Here is a 16,946-nt window from a genome sequence, read left to right as displayed (position 1 = left end):
TAAAATTTTAAAGTAGAATTTTCTTATGACTCAAAAGAAGCCATGCCAAATACGGTCAATCTGAATCTGTAGATGTACCTGCATATGCAATTTTACCCATGAACATTCCATTAAGGAACTTGGACAAACTTCTCACACATGAATGGCTGCTGTCAAATTCAAGATTAACCTCTATGTTAAGGGGCCAACTTTTTTTGTTGCATCAGAATGGCGTGCCTCCGTGCGACACCTCATTGGGGAGAAGTTTTTACATGGCAAAGCACCCCACAAATGTCGCCAGCAGTAGGAGGGGATCACCACTCCAGTATTCGAACCCAGGCTTTCAGCGTCAAAGGCGGATAAGCTTACCTCTACGGTGGCCTCCTCCATAATCTGATGCAGCTCCCATAAAAACCGATCGCCCAATTTGATTTCCTGAACCTCTAGAGGGCGCAATTGTTATTCGATTTGGCTGAAATTTGAAGTTAACGGCTGAGCTCCGGTGGCCTCCTGTAGATGTGTCTATATATTGGAAAAAGTCATACAAAGAATGTGGCAAATGCGATCCATGGTGGAGGGTATATAAGATACATCTCGAACGAACGTAACGTTCGAAGAAGAAGAGACTATTAAACAAGTAAAAGCGTGCTAAGTTCGGCCGGGCCGAATCTTATATACCCTCCACCATGGATCGCATTTGTCGAGTTCTTTTCCCGGCATCTCTTCTTAGGCAAAAAAAAAAGGATTTAAGAAAAGATTTGCTCTGCTATTAGAGCGATATCAAGATATGGTCCGGTTTGGACCACAATTAAATTATATGTTGGAGACCTGTGTAAAATGTCAGCCAATTCGAATAAGAATTGCGCCCTTTGTGGGCTCACGAAGTAAAATAGAGAGATCGATCTATATGGGAGCTATATCAGGCTATAAACCGATTCAGACCATAATAAACACGTATGTTAATGGTCATGAGAGAATCCGTAGTACAAAATTTCATCCCAATCGGATAAGAATTGCGCACTCTAGAGGCTCAAGAAGTCAAGACCCCAGATCGGTGTATATGGCAGCTATATCAGGTTATGAACCGATTTGAACCATATTTGGCACAGTTATTGGATATCATAACAAAATACTACGTGCCAAAATTCATTCAAATTGGATAAGAATTGCGCACTCTAGAGGCTCAAGAAGTCAAGACCCAAGATCGGTTTATTTGACAGCTATATAAGGTTATGGACCGATTTGAACCAAACTCGGCACAGTTGTTGCATATCATAACAAAACACGTCGTGCAAAATTTCCTTCTAATCGGATAAGAATTGCGCTCTCTAGAGGCTCAAGAAGTCAAGACCCAAGATCGGTTTATATGGCAGCTATATCAGGTTATGGACCGATTTGAACCATACTTGGCACAGTTGTTGGATGTCATAACAAAACATGTTGTGCAAAATTTGATCCCAATGGGATAAGAATTGCGCACTCTAGAGGCTCAAGAAGTCAAGACCCAAGATCGGTTTATATGCCAGCTGTATCACAACATGGACCGATATGGCCCATTTACAATACCAACCGACCTACACTAATAAGAAGTATTTGTGCAAAATTTCAAGCGGCTAGCTTTACTCCTTCGGAAGTTAGCGTGCTTTCGACAGACAGACGGACGGACAGACGGACGGACATGGCTAGATCGACATAAAATGTCACGACGATCAAGAATATATATACTTTATGGGGTCTCAGACGAATATTTCGAGTAGTTACAATCAGAATGACGAAATTAGTATACCCCCCATCTTATGGTTGAGGGTATAAAAACACCTACTATGTGCGTATGTTCCGCACTGGTAATCAGAAGAAGTTCTACTTCATGTTCTCATTTTTTTGCAAACTTGTCTGACTTGCCACTGTGAACATTCACAAGTTGTTGGGATATTTAAAACGATCTGGATTGTTCAAACGTAGGAACTATATTTTACCTTCCTTCTCCTGTTCCTGTGGTATCACAATGGACGAAAACGTCTAAGTGAGCCTGATGGCAGACTGCCAAATAAACCTACCCGTAATTAAGATATAGCTCTTATATATATTCGTCCGTTTTTGGCTAATAGTACTTCGAAAATTTCGTCATATGTTAAGGTTTGACTCCAGAGTTTCTCTTTTGAGATCACTGGTGAATTAGAAATCAGTGCAGATTTAGTTATTGCAAGCGCATTTATCAGCCGATCATTTCAAAATTTGTCACAGCGATTTTCTCTATGACTACCACAATACATACGGATTTTGGTCAAAGTTCTCCACCTCACATTTTGGCAGATTTCAATTTCGACTAGTTAGCCTGAATACCCAAATGTTGTAGAATGTCAAATGGTTGGCTTTGCGTGACTTTAATAGTTCCAAGAATTGATTCAGAGTCAGATAAAGCTCCAATATATACATGTGTTCACCTTCGAATCTGTTGCATTTTCTTTGAAATCTATATTAGCTGCTGTATTGCACCCACATCATTTTACTGTTGCATTCCACGAAACCGAAATCCGAATTCATGGCTTTGCTCATGTCTGCAATGCAAAATTCCTGCAGGTTTTAATGATGATGCTGCTGCTGCTGTTGATGACAATGATGCCAACGAATGATGTTTTCATTTGAATATGTGAATGAAAACTTTGGTATTGTGTCAATCGGAAAGGACTGCCTATGCTGGCCAAGAGGGAAGAGCCATATCACCGGTTTGCAAACATTCAATTTAAAACATCCATAAGTCTTGATTACATTTCCTTTTCTCTGCCTTACTTTTAAGTAGAGCAAACTTTGTCCAATTAAAGAGAGTATGACAAAGCTTTAAGTTTGTAATGTGTTTTCATGGAAGTGTGGGTGTGAGTGTGAGTGTCTAAAGGATACTTATTGTTGGTTGTTTACCTGAAAGAGGTACACATTTAAAGACTTAATGCCATACGCAAGGAGAAGACTTTATTTTCAATTTCGAAATATTTAAGAAATAAATAATTTGTTAAAAGCTTTTCCTTTACATTAATCTACACCAGTGGAATCTAAAGCACTTTCTTAAACTAAACCAAGGAATTTGAAGAATATATTAAACCAAATAATAACATTAAACGATTTCCTCAACATCAAAAGGAAACAATGGCTGAAGGACTTTTTTTTAAGGCAATAGGAAAGTTCATTATCATCAATCATTATGAATGGATGTCCTAGAAATGGATTAGTCCTACATTTTTTATTCACCCCACATCAATGCATTTATTCTACAGTTGCGGTAAAGAGTTCTCAACTAAATCCCCTTTTCGATAATTGCATTTCCTATTGACAGAGTTGTTACTAGCATTCGCCTCGGGTATGGGTAACTAAATCAATGGCACATCATTAGATTTAATTATTATTGATGGATATATGGGGCTAAAAGTTGCATGGATGAGTAGTTGTCACATAAAAATTTTCCATAATTAAATTTTCCGCATTTCGCCAACTGTGTGCATTTTTACCCCAGGGACATTTTTCAATAAATGAACTACTATTTAAAATTTGCATTTGTATTTATTTTGTTTAATTGAGAATTCACCAAATTTGTTTAAATAAAATGAAAATGTTAAAACATTAAAGCAAACACACGAATTGTCACAATTGATTTTTATGGCAATGGTGTTGATGATGATAATACTGGTGGTCTATTGAAATTACTATTGCGGCATAGTAATCCCAGCCTAAGAGCATTAACACCAATATTTTTATACCCTCCACCATAAGATGGGGGGTATACTAATTTCGTCATTCTGTTTGTAACTACTCGAAATATCCGTCTGAGACCCCATAAAGTATATATATTCTTGATCGTCGTGACATTTTATGTTGATCTAGCCATGTCCGTCCGTCTGTCCGTCCGTCCGTCTGTCTGTCGAAAGCACGCTAACTTCCGAAGGAGTAAAGCTAGCCTGTTGAAATTTTGCACAAATACTTCTTATTAGTGTAGGTCGGTTGGTATTGTAAATGGGCCATATCGGTCCATGTTTTGATATAGCTGCCATATAAACCGATCTTGGGTCTTGACTTCTTGAGCCTCTAGAGTGCGCTATTCTTATCCGATCAGAATGAAATTTTGCACGACGTGTTTTGTTATGATATCCAACAACTGTGCCAAGTATGGTTCAAATCGGTTCATAACCTGGTATAGCTGCCATATAAACCGATCTTGGGTCTTGACTTCTTGAGCCTCTAGAGAGCGCAATTCTTATCCGATTTGAAATAATTTCGGCGCGACGTGTTTTGTTATGAAATCCAACAACTGTGCCAAGTATGGTTCAAATCGGTCCATAGCCTGATATAGCTACCATATAAACCGATCTTGGGTCTTGACTTCTTGAGCCTCTAGAGTGCGCAATTCTTATCCGATTTGAATGAAATTTTGCACGACGTGTGTTGTTATGATATCCAACTACTGTGCCAAATATGGTTTAAATCGGTTCATAACCTGATATAGCTGCCATATAACCGATCTGGGATCTTGACTTCACGAGCTTCTAGAGGTCGCAATTATTATCCGATTTGCCTGAAATTTTGTACTACGGATCCTCTCATAACCATCAACATACGTATTTATTATGGTGTGAATCGGTCTATAGCCCGATACAGCTCCCATATAAATCGATCTCTCTATTTTACTTCTTGAGCCCCCAAAGGGCGCAATTCTTATTCGAATTGGCTGACATTTTACACAGGTCTCCAACATATAATTTAATTGTGGTTCAAACCGGACCATATCTTGATATCGCTCTAATAGCAGAGAAAATCTTTTCTTATATCCTGTTTTGCCTAAGAAGAGATGCCGGGAAAAGATCTCGACAAATGCGATCCATGGTGGAGGGTATATAAGATTCGGCCCGGCCGAACTTAGCACGCTTTTACTTGTTCTGTATGCATTGATAGCTCTTGCTATGCTACTGAGTGATCTTAAGTCTAAAATTGACATTTCTGCTTATTGACGTTCCCAGTGAGACAAAAATGAGCTTCGTCGCTGGCACAATTTGAGCACGATGAACTAGAGCCCGCATTTTGACATTAAAATTCAACAATCTGCAATAGCTATATCTAAATCTAACCGATTTCTAGGAAATACACCAGTAATGTCGAGAGTCATAAGAAAATCCTTCTCGCCATGTTTCGAGAGAATCGGCAATTTGCTTGCTGTGGCTCTAGGAGTGAAAATTGGGCGATATATATGTATATGAGAGCTACATTTAAATTTGAACCGATTTCCATGAAATTCACCGGTAATGTCGAAACTCAAAAGAAATTTCAAATTTCAAGAGAATCGGTTAACAAATGACCATTTTATTACATTATTCATGCAAATCGGACTAGCTGACCCGGGCCCGCTCCGCTGCGCCTTCTTTTACTTCATATGGAACAAAAGTTTCCTTGGAATATTTATTTTCGTCAATTAAAGATTTTTTAGTGAAATACCATGCTACGAAAATAGCATATCGCTGGACTAACAGTTTAACAATATAAGTGCCTTTATCTGAATCCCATATGGTCTTAGTTGGTCTACGAATTTAAGTTTGGATATAAGGTGTACTTCATTCTTAAAATACTTCATTTCAGCCCGTCTACTCATGATTTCTGATTTAGTGGTGGTTTCGGTGGAGAGGTGGTCCCCCTGATACTTGGCCCTGAAAAAATATCAACACCGTGCTCTTCTCTCAAATACAAATTATTTAAATCCCATATTGCCATTGGCTTAAGAGGAGTTTTCAGGATGAGGCGTCCCCTAAAGACATGGCCACAAAATAGGTTATCAAATTCGTTTTCTAATCTTAAAAACGTTTCATTTTAGCCACATATTGGCATGGTCGAAATTTTTTTTTCCTTTGGGGGTGTTTTGGGAAAGGGGTGATGCCCTAAATACATGGTCCTAAATTTGGATATCAAATACGTATTCTACTCCCAAATACCTTTATTTGAGCCCCATATTGCGATGATCACTAAAAAATTGCTGTTTGTGGGGTATTTTGGGAAAGGGGGTTGGCCCCCAAAAAATTGGTCCCGAAAATGGGAATAAATTCTTGCTCTACCCCTAAATTCCTTTCATTTAAGCTCCACATTGACACTGTCGGTAAATATGCCCGATTTAGGGGTGTTTTGGAGATTGGGGTGGTCCCCCAAACACTAAGCCCGGAAAATATATCAGCAACGTGCTCCATTCTCATATATCTATGTATCATTTATTTGAACCCCATATTGCCATTGCCCTCAATATTGGATATGAAATTCGTTTTCTAATCTCATATTGCAAAAGTCAGCAAATATGTCCGGTTTGAGGTATTGGCCCTAAAAACTATGAATATTTAGTTCCACTGTCTTGAAGACCCAAATTGTCTTGGTGAACAAATACGTCCTACTTGAGGATTGTTATGGTGGTGGGACGTCCGCTAGACAGTTGGCCCCTAATGTTGATATCAGATATGTGGTCTACTCCCACATGTTTTTAATTTGAGCTCCATATTTCCATAGTCGGCAAACATGACCAGCTTTGTGGGGTGTTTTGTGGGATGCGCTGCCACTTAGTTAGTTGGCCTTGAAAATGTATATCGGATTCGTGTTACACTTTAAGACCTTTACCCCCAAAGACCTTTCATTTGAGCCCCATATTGCTATGGTCGTAAATTTGTCCCCTTTTAGGGATGTTTTTGGTAAGAGGCCCCAAAGCACTTGGTCCCATATTTTGATATCAAATTCGTATTCTACATTCAAATACCTTTTATTTAAGCCCCATAAATATATGTTTGGTAGGTTTTAGGATGGGGCAGCCCCCTAGGTACCACATCCGAAATTTGGATATCAAATTTTTATTTTTAGGGTACTATATGAGAACACACAAAATTTCGCTTTAACCGCACCACCCATCTCCGAAATCTGGCGTTTTTCAAAATTAGGGTAAGGGGAGGTTTTGGGCCCATAAAAGAGGCATTTGGATATAGCTGCCATGTAGGCCGATATCTCGATTTAAAGTCTTTGCCCCTTAAAAAGCGCATTTATAATCCGATTTCACTGAAATTTGACACAGCACCTTATGTTAGGCTTTTCGACATCCGTGTCGTATATGGTTCAGACCGGTTTATTTTAGATATGGCTACTGTACTTATTAGTATTTGGTCCAAATCGGAACATTTTTGATATAACTGATATGGGACATAAGGTATGAAATTTTCCCCGAATTTTGATGAAAGATGGTTTACATATATACCCGAGGGGGTGGGTACCCAAAGTTCGGCCCGGCTGAACTTAACGCCTTTTTACTTGTTATATATTGTATAAGATATATATGCAAATCTGAACCGATTTTTTCCAAATTCAATAGGCTTTGTCTCTAAGCCGAAAAACATGCCTGTACCAAAGTTGAAGACAATCGGATTAAAATTGCGACCTGTAGTTTGTACACAAATTAACATGGACAGACGGACGGACATACAGTCACACAGAAGGGCATAGCTAAATCGAATCAGAGAGTGATTCTAATCCGATCGGTATACTTGTCAATGGGTCTATCTCTCTTCCTTTTGAGTGTTACAAACAAATGCACTAAGTTATAATGCACTGTGGCGTAGGGTATACAAATCATCCAGCACAGGAATTCCACCGCACGAACAGAAAAGCTGGTGTGAAAGGTGTCAAACTTGGTGAGTATCGTACTCAAACCGTTAACCCGTTTACGCGTTATGTTCGATATAAGTACGGCCTACCATTGTAGGACCCTCGATATCTCATGTGGTTGAACAAGTCCCCTAACCAAGGACGCAACTCGTCCCACAGTGGTTTGTATGTTGTAATTTTCAATAATTAAGCTCGTCTCGTAAGAGAAAACGAATCGAAAAACAAAATTTCAATCCAAATATAAGGACCAAAAGGCATTTTAGTACTTCTCATCCATTGGCTTTTATCATAATTTCAATGTTAAATCCAATTTTGCAATTGCGACTATAAACTATTTAATTAAATTCAACTTGCAGCCATTTCTAATCCCTGCAGACGAAGCTTTCGCATTAAATTGAATTATGCTAATATGCAATTACAATGCCATGTTTTAATGCATTTTAGCATTGAATTTGCCAAACCCTCAATGTCACTGCTTTGCCTGTATAATCGATGATCCTTTTAATTGTGGCCTTTGTTCGACTAAAGCCCACAAATGAAATTTTGAATTTTCCAATAGCAACTCAGTGAATAAAATTGTGCTTCTTTATGATTTCTTTCAACAGCGCTGTCGCTATTTCGAATGAATTAAGGATTTTTATGGCTTCCTGCCAAATGTACATCCTTGGCAAAGGGTGGCAAAGTTGAGGGCGTAGATATATGCATATGAACCCTGTGTTGGTGGTGGTGGTGGTGGAATGTTTGAATTGGATTTGCCAACGACGTTGTTGCAAAATTCACTCTCAATGCATTTAAAGTTCATTAAGTCTGTGAGAAATACACAAAGTGTAAACGGGGATATGTCAACCGATGGGGGAAGGTAGGCGGCCATGTCGTTACTCTTGTTCTTTATGTTTCCGACAGTTTTTGGTGCAAAGGCTCTTCAATCTTCCGGACCGCAGCAAATACCATTCCAACCATTTGAATAGTACGTGAGAATTTGCTGCAAACTTCTCTGAAGATGGTGGCAACATCCAAACATAACAGCACAGCCACCAACACCGCCAAGCCTTACTCCGCTTTGGTCTAGTTGCCCAGCAAAAAAAAAAAAAAAAGAGACGACGAAAAAAAAAACAACAACAAATACATCCACTTTGTGGAAATTTCATTATTTCATACATTTCTATGGGAAACCCCAAAACAAGAACAAACAAATAGGAAATACTTTTTTTTACTTTCACCGTTTTTTTTCGTTTTTTTAGTTTTAGCCAACTCAAGGACATCTTACTTTTTGATATATGTGAATTTCAAATAGTTTTGTAATGTCAGTTGCCATTCCGCGGCGGGTGGTTGTTTAGTTGGCTGCTGATTGGTTGGTTGGTTGGTTGGTTAGTTTTATGCAAATCATGTTTCTGGTTTCTCTTTGGCGACATATGCAAAAATTGTTCATGCTTGGAAGCTTGCCTAAGAAGGTCATCACATTTTACAGTTCAATTAGATGGCATGTATTCAATTATACAGCCCCCTCAGGTCATTCGACTATAGGTCATAGGTGGCTATGGTAAAATTTAGTCCACAGTTGGGCTGGTTGGGTCTTGTACAAAATAATTTTGCAAGGAAACACAAAAATGGAATGCAAACAAAATGAACATACTTTCATCCTACTGAAAGTTTACAGAGACATGACACTTACTCTTAGCCCACTAACAGCTTGCAATTACTCACAAACACATATTCCGGATTAATTTCCTTGGTTCCCAAACCCTTGCAGTTGCCGCTTATCCACCCACTACATTTCGAAGAAACAAGTTGTGACTTATCCAGGAGAGTATATATGGAACGTTCCAATGGTGGTTTTAATACGGATTACTGGAGATGAATGCAGTTCTAACCGTGTTACTATTTTGCTAACTCAGTTGACACTATTTTTTTTTTTTTTTGTCTTCGAACAGGTCAAAGTGCAGTAATAGGTTTTCCTGCCCAACCATTAGTAGTGCGCCTACTAAGCGCGCTTCTATTGAGGCATTTCCGTATAACTGTTCCAAAAATTCCGCACACTTTATCAAAGCCAACAAAGTGTCATTCTATGAAAGCGACTAAACAAATTTTTCACTGTCACTGCTGCCAGCAGTACGTACAACAACATTGTGTCGCTTCTCCTATGTTGTAGGCTGAAGCCGTCAAATGCTGTTGACGTTGTACATGGTAACATTATTCTTATTTGTAGGACATTCAGGTGGTTCGAGAGAAAAATTAAGTAATTTTTAAGAAAATTCTCTGAACAAATCAAGAATATAAAATCAATCTCTAATCCGCGTCTCTCGACTTGGAAAATCTATATAGGATTTATTATACCTTCCATTTGTAGCACCTCGAAATATTCATCTGAGACCCTGAGATGGTCATGACATTTTAAGTCGATCTAGCCATGCCCGTCCGTCTGTCCGTCCGTCCGTCTGACCGTCCGTCTGTCCGTCCGTCTGTCCGTCCGTCTATCCGTCCGTCTGTCCGTCCATCTGTCCGTCCGTCTACCTTTGTCTTGAATTCTTGAGCTTCTAGACGTCTGTCCGTCCGTCTGTCCCACCGTCTGTCCGTCCGTCTGTCCGTCCGTACGTCCGTCTGTCAAAAGCACGCTAACTTTCGAAGGAGTAAAGCTAGGAGCTTGAAATTTTGCTCAAATACTTCCTATCAGTGTAGATCGGTTGGGATTGTAAATGGGCCATATCGGTCCATGTTTCCATATATTGTCATATAAACCAATCTTTGTCTTGAATTCTTGAGCTTATAGACGTCTGTCCGTCCGTCTGTCCGTCCGTCTGTCCGTCCGTCTGTCCGTCCGTCCGTCCGTCCGTCTGTCCGTCTGTCCGTCCGTCTGTCCGTCCGTCTGTCCGTCCGTCCGTCCGTCCGTCTGTCCGTCCGTCTGTCCGCCAGTCTGTCCGCCAGTCTGTCCGTCCGCCAGTCTGTCCGTCCACCTGTCCGTCTGTCCGTCTGTCAAAAGCACGCTAACCCTCAAAGGAGTAAATCTAGGAGCTTGAAATTTTGCTCAAATACTTCCTATCAGTGTAGGTCAGTTGGAATTGTAAATGGGCCATATCGGTGCATGTTTCGATATAGCTGCCATATAAAACGATTTTGGGTCTTGACTTCTTGAGCCTCTATAGGGCGCAATTCTCGTCCGATTTGTCTGAAAATTTGAACGTGGTGTTTTGGTATCACTTTCAATATCTGTGTTTAGTATGATTTAAATCGGTTCATAATCTGGTATAGCTGTTCGAAAAAAATCGGTTCCGATTAAGATGTAGCTGTCATGTACCTTTATCTATTGCCCTTTTTTATAATTGTAGGGTAGATGTAGGGTATTAAATAGTCGGTGCCGCCCGATTTTTGCATTTCCTTACTGATTTCCCTTAATTCTGAGTCTGAGTTAATTCGTCCTTTGCTGAGCTGATACACGCTTCTGTTCTGGAAACGATGGGAAATTTAATCTATCGGGACCAATTCGATCATCATGCCAGGCCAAAGGGGTTAAAGACCATTGATGAAGGTAACGAGATTGGCTCTCGTTACCGCAACCAATGACCTTGACGCCCTTCAGCCCATTAACGCCTTGGCTTTACAGTTGTGCCACTTCCTGGGCCTATTGCTGAGCGCACAGTTATTTTAATTGCGGCCTCGCTCTCGTATGTAGCGTCTGTAGCAGTTTGCGTAGTAACGTTGCTGTTGGGGGAGGCATACGTTCTTGGTTTTGTACTCTATGACGCGCGAATAGTAAAATTGGACGGTTTTCCTTATTCCGCTATGACCCGGCACGCAAACAATGCGGATCGTGCTATAGTCAGAGAAGGCTTTAATCTTCTTCTTACACTCCAAGACTGTTCGTCACCACTACCTGCTTATATCCTCTATTCATTCTCCCATTGCCGTGAGCCGTATGGTCACAGTGGCTGCCTCACATTTAATCTTTATGTCTATGAGCCGAATATCCAGAATAATTTTGAATGCCCCAGTGGGCGTGGCCGACATCAAGTGTCGCCTCAGGTAACCTCTTCCATTCTATTCAGGTTACCCCTCCCATCGTCTTAAGTCGCATAGTCACAGTGCCTGCCTCACACTTAATCTGTTTGTCTATGGGACGAATATCTAGAAAAGTCCCCAGTGCCCTAAAAGGAGTGGTCCTCAAGCTTCGCCTATCCATCGCAGTCCACCAAACTTCTGAGGCGTATCTTAGTATTGGTCTAATCACGCTTCAGTAGAGCCAGTGGACTACACTGAGCGAAATGTGCCTCATAGCGCCCAATTTCTTTGAGCCTACGCCCCTGGATGTGACTTTTCCTGTTTAGTTTTTCTTTCAAGATCGCTTCCTAAGTATTTCACATTGTTCGACTATCGCAGATGTCTCAACGAGATGGCTGAGCAGTTTCAAATTCACCTGTTCTGGGTGCCGGGTCACATAGATATCCCAGGGAATTCTAATGCAGATGAGCTTGCGAGACTAGGAACTACCTTACACACACCAGGGACACTGGATCTGTGGGTATGCCTCTAGCGACATGTAAGCTAAGTTTTCAGGACCATGCCCGAAGGGCAACGAATGATAGATGGTCACAAAGAGGGGGCTGTGAGCATTCCAAAACTATGTGGCCTCATCTAGACTTGAAGAGGTCTACTGCTTTGCTGTCATTGGCTAGAACAGACCTCTCAGTCGTTGTGTCCGTCATGACAGGTCACTGTTTAATCGGAAAACATGCTGACAGACTAGTTTTCTACGATAATATAGTAGGCAGATCACAGTTTCGTCTGGGCTTACATTCAGACCCACAGGGCTAGCTCAATCGTTTGTCATCTCCAATCCAATCATTTAGGAGTATATTAAGATCGCCTGCTATATAGAATAGTTTTTATCTTACATTCTGACTATTCAGTCAATTTAAAATCCCTCAACCTTAAGGATTCGAAGTACACTATTTATGATGGGCGATAAAATGCCCTCCTTTGACGTGCCCTGTACCATCCTACTTCAATCATGAAAACCACAATTTTTCCGGCTGCTCCTTAGCATATGATTCATGCAGTTCCTAAGGATTCGGTCCGTCCGGAACTGGTCCAAAGGTTGCATCAGTGTGTCGGTTCTCACATTGTCAAAAGCCCCTTTGACATCCATGTATACCGCTGACGTGTACATCCTGACATCGAAACTTTACTCTATTATTTACACAACCACGAGCAGGGCAGTCTTCATCAATCTTCTTTTGACACAGGCATGTTGCATGCATTGCTATGCATTTTACTTGGCATCACGCTCCACGGTTTTGAGTAAAAAGGACGTACGACTTATAATTCATAGGCCTTTGGTGCTACATAACGTGCCTTGCCGGACTTGGGTATGAACCAGCATTGCCTTCTACCGGGCCTTCGGAGTATATGTCCTAAACACGCTATGAACATAGCGACCAAATGGGGCGTTGGATTATCCGTAGCCTTCTAAACCTTTTTCTGACCTCCATTTTATAGGCGAGTTCGAGCAGCATGCCGCAGTGCCACATGTCTATGGGGAGAAGTTTTTACATGTCACACTGCCTCACTAATGTCGCCAGCTTTAGGAGGGGATAACCACCACTTAAAATTTTTTTCTGATGTTCTCACCAGGATTCAAACCCATGCGTTCAGCATGGGTTCGAACCTCTGAGCCACGTTGGCCTCCCAAAATAATGCCGGAAATATTGCCTTAAGTCCTGCTTACTTAAATAACTGGAAGCTTTGACTTTGTCTAGCATAAAGTCCTCAACTGCGTTATCTCCTTGTGTTCTATCGTATCCTGCAGAAAATGCCTCAACTCCGTTGTCTCAAAAGTCTCAACATGTCTTCCGTTGTCTCTGCTCTTACTCCTATGTCATGGACTAACACGATAGGAGAGAAATTCTTCATCATGGAGGTGTCATTAACGCTATCGACCTATTCGTAGAAAAGCTACCATGATCTGCCTCCTATCCAACATTTCGAATAATAAGCAAATTAAGTTCTCATTTACGGTACACCCTATTATATGAATACACATACATACTACGCTGGAGACATGTGTATTTAAAAACATTCGGTTATTCAATGCTTTTAGAATCTCTTTTAAACCAGAGGAAAAATTTATTGCAAAGTGGATTAGGTTTCTTTTTTAAACATTTCCTTATCACACACCACACATAGACAGTTGCCATGTCTGTGTTGCTGGCCGTTTGTCCACCATCTCATACCCCTGTTGTAGCAAGACTTTCATTTCATCAATAGACAAAAAAGTTATTTGTTTGTTAGCTTGCATATATTCATATGTGTGTGTGTGTGTGTGTGTCTATGTCATGTAAAGATGTGTAGAGCGATTGCTTACAACATTGCAAAAACATTTTCTTCATGGGACCATTAAACCGAAAGGTGTGTTGCTACTCATGTAGGCATATACGTGCATGCATTTAGGGGCATATGTGCATAGTGTGTGAGTGTGTGTGTGTGTTTGTGTTTTGCTGTATGACTACCGAATGAACATTGCCCATCGGCTATTCTTCTTTACCAGCTCAGTGCTCAATGGCCCAGGGCGAAGCTAAGCGCAAATACCAAAAATAACTTCAACGCTTGACCAAGTATGCACTTCCATGGGCCCAGCCATGAATCAATGTTGGCACTATAAGGAGCATATTTCAACAGTTGCAAACAATTTTAAGGTGAACAATTGTTTGAAAAGTCGAAACAATTTTTAATGAAGTGTTGCTAAAAAAAATTTCATGCCGACACATTGTGTGAAAGCATTTTAGACCTACTAAAGGAAAATTTTGTTATTTCTATGGCATGTTTGTAATCTGCAGAGGGCAATGCACTGAACTTTGTGAATGGCAATGGTTTTGTACTTTCGTTAAAGGAGAATTTTCGTTAAGCGAAAATTTATGGAGAATTGGAAGGCACCATCAGGTGAGGCATCTAGGTTGGGAAATGTGTTTTCGGAGAATACTAGCCAGCCAAGCTTCTTGTTATAGAAAGATAGGACTTGTACAAAGAGCAGCGGGAGGAGGTGAAACAGATACTACTTAGTTGCCATGCTCGGTAGAGAAGGTGGGTGGTCAAAATAACGCTACGTTTTAAGGACCCGCCTCTACAGAAGATCTCATCGGTGACATTGTCTTTGAGAAGAAGATAGTGTGGTTGTTTTGCACTCTCCAGCCATTTAAATCTACCGAACCGAATAGAATCATCCCTCCAGTACTCCCCAAGTACGTTGGAACTATTCTCCCATGGCTGTAATGGATTTTTATTGCAAATAAAGGTCGGAGAGGTATTTATCACCAAGGCGCGAAAAAAATTAACCAAAGCTCGACAAAGGATTAAAGGCAGGTATATGTCATAGGCTACCTGGTACCGTTACCGATTCGGGATATGATTTTTATACCCTCCACCATAAGATGGGGGGTATACTAATTTCGTCATTCTGTTTGTAACTACTCGAAATATTCGTCTGAGACCCCATAAAGTATATATATTCTTGATCGTCGTGACATTTTATGTCGATCTAGCCATGTCCGTCCGTCTGTCCGTCCGTCCGTCCGTCTGTCTGTCGAAAGCACGCTAACTTCCGAAGGAGTAAAGCTAGCCGCTTGAAATTTTGCACAAATACTTCTTATTAGTGTAGGTCGGTTGGTATTGTAAATGGGCCATATCGGTCCATGTTTTGATATAGGTGCCATATAAACCGATCTTGGGTCTTGACTTCTTGGGCCTCTAGAGTGCGCAATTCTTATCCGATTCGAATGAAATTTTGTACGGCGTGTTTTTTTATGATATCCAACAACTGTGTCAAGTATGGTTCAAATCGGTCCATAACCTGATATAGCTGCCATATAAACCGATCTTGGGTCTTGACTTCTTGAGCCTCTAGAGTGCGCAATTCTTATCCGATTGAAATGGAATTTCGCACGACGTATTTTGTTACGATATCCAACAACTGTGCCAAGTATGGTTCAAATCGGTTCATAACCTGATATAGCTGCCATATAAACCGATCTTGGGTCTTGACTTCTTGAGCCTCTAGAGTGCGCAATTCTTATCCGATTGAAATGAAATTTTGCACGACGTGTTTTTTTATTATATCCAACAACTGTGCCAAGTATGGTTCAAATCGGTTCATAACCTGATATAGCTGCCATATAAACCGATCTTGGGTCTTGACTTCTTGAGCCTCTAGAGGGCGCAATTCTTATCCGATTGAAATGGAATTTCGCACGACGTGTTTTGTTATGATACCCAACAACTGTGCCAAGTATGGTTCAAATCGGTCCATAACCTGATATAGCTGCCATATAAACCGATCTTGGGTCTTGACTTCTTGAGCCTCTAGATTGCGCAATTCTTATCCGATTGGAATGAATTTTTGGCACCATGTATTTCGTTATGATATCCAACAACTGTGCCAAATATGGTTGAAATCGGTCCATAACCTGATATAGCTGTCATATAAACAGATCTGGGGATTTGACTTCTTGAACTTCTAGAGGGCGCAATTCCTATCCGATTTGGCTGAAATTTTGAATGACGTATTTTATTTTTACTTTCAACAACTGTGTCAAATAAGGTTCAAATCGGTTCATAACCTGATATAGCTGCCATATAAACCGATCTGGGATCTTGACTTCTTGACCCCTAGAGGTCGCAGTTATTACCCGATATGCCTGAAATTTTGTACGACGGATCCTCTCATGACCATCAACAAACGTGTTTATTATGGTATGAATCGGTCTATAGCCCGATACAGATCCCTTATAAATCGTTCTCTCTATTTTACTTCGTGAGCCCAAATGGGCGCAATTCTTTTACGAATTGGCTGAAATTTTACACAGGTCTCCAACATATAATTTAATTGTGGTCCGAACCGGACCATATCTTGATATCGTTTTAATAGCAGAGCAACTCTTTTCTTATATCTTTTTATACCCTCCACCATAAGATGGGGGGTATACTAATTTCGTCATTCTGTTTGTAACTACTCGAAATATTCGTCTGAGACCCCATAAAGTATATATTTTCTTGATCGTCGCGACATTTTATGTCGATCTAGCCATGTCCGTCCGTCTGTCCGTCCATCCGTCCGTCCGTCCGTCCGTCCGTCCGTCCGTCCGTCCGTCCGTCCGTCTGTCTGTCGAAAGCACGCTAACTTCCGAAGGAGTAAAGCTAGCCGCTTGAAATTTTGCACAAATACTTCTTATTAGTGTAGGTCGGTTGGTATTGTAAATGGGCCATATCGGTCCATGTTTTGATATAGCTGCCATATAAACCGATCTTGGGTCTTGACT

General features: G+C 40.6%; 1 long non-coding RNA gene across 2 annotated transcripts in view; it reads right to left on the bottom strand.

The window, feature by feature from the left end:
- The window catches only part of LOC131995256 (uncharacterized), a 52,367-nt gene extending 42,671 nt beyond the window's left edge, over window positions 1-9,696 (bottom strand). For both annotated transcript variants that reach the window (XR_009397323.1, XR_009397324.1), the window contains exon 1: window positions 9,317-9,696. This is a non-coding gene — a long non-coding RNA (uncharacterized LOC131995256). The remainder of the gene's footprint in view (window positions 1-9,316) is intronic.
- Between the last annotated feature and the right edge of the window lie 7,250 nt (window positions 9,697-16,946).

The sequence above is a fragment of the Stomoxys calcitrans genome, chromosome 2 (genome assembly GCF_963082655.1).
Source record: "Stomoxys calcitrans chromosome 2, idStoCalc2.1, whole genome shotgun sequence".
Lineage (NCBI taxonomy): Eukaryota > Metazoa > Arthropoda > Insecta > Diptera > Muscidae > Stomoxys > Stomoxys calcitrans.
This window is presented reverse-complemented; position numbering and strand designations above follow the sequence as displayed.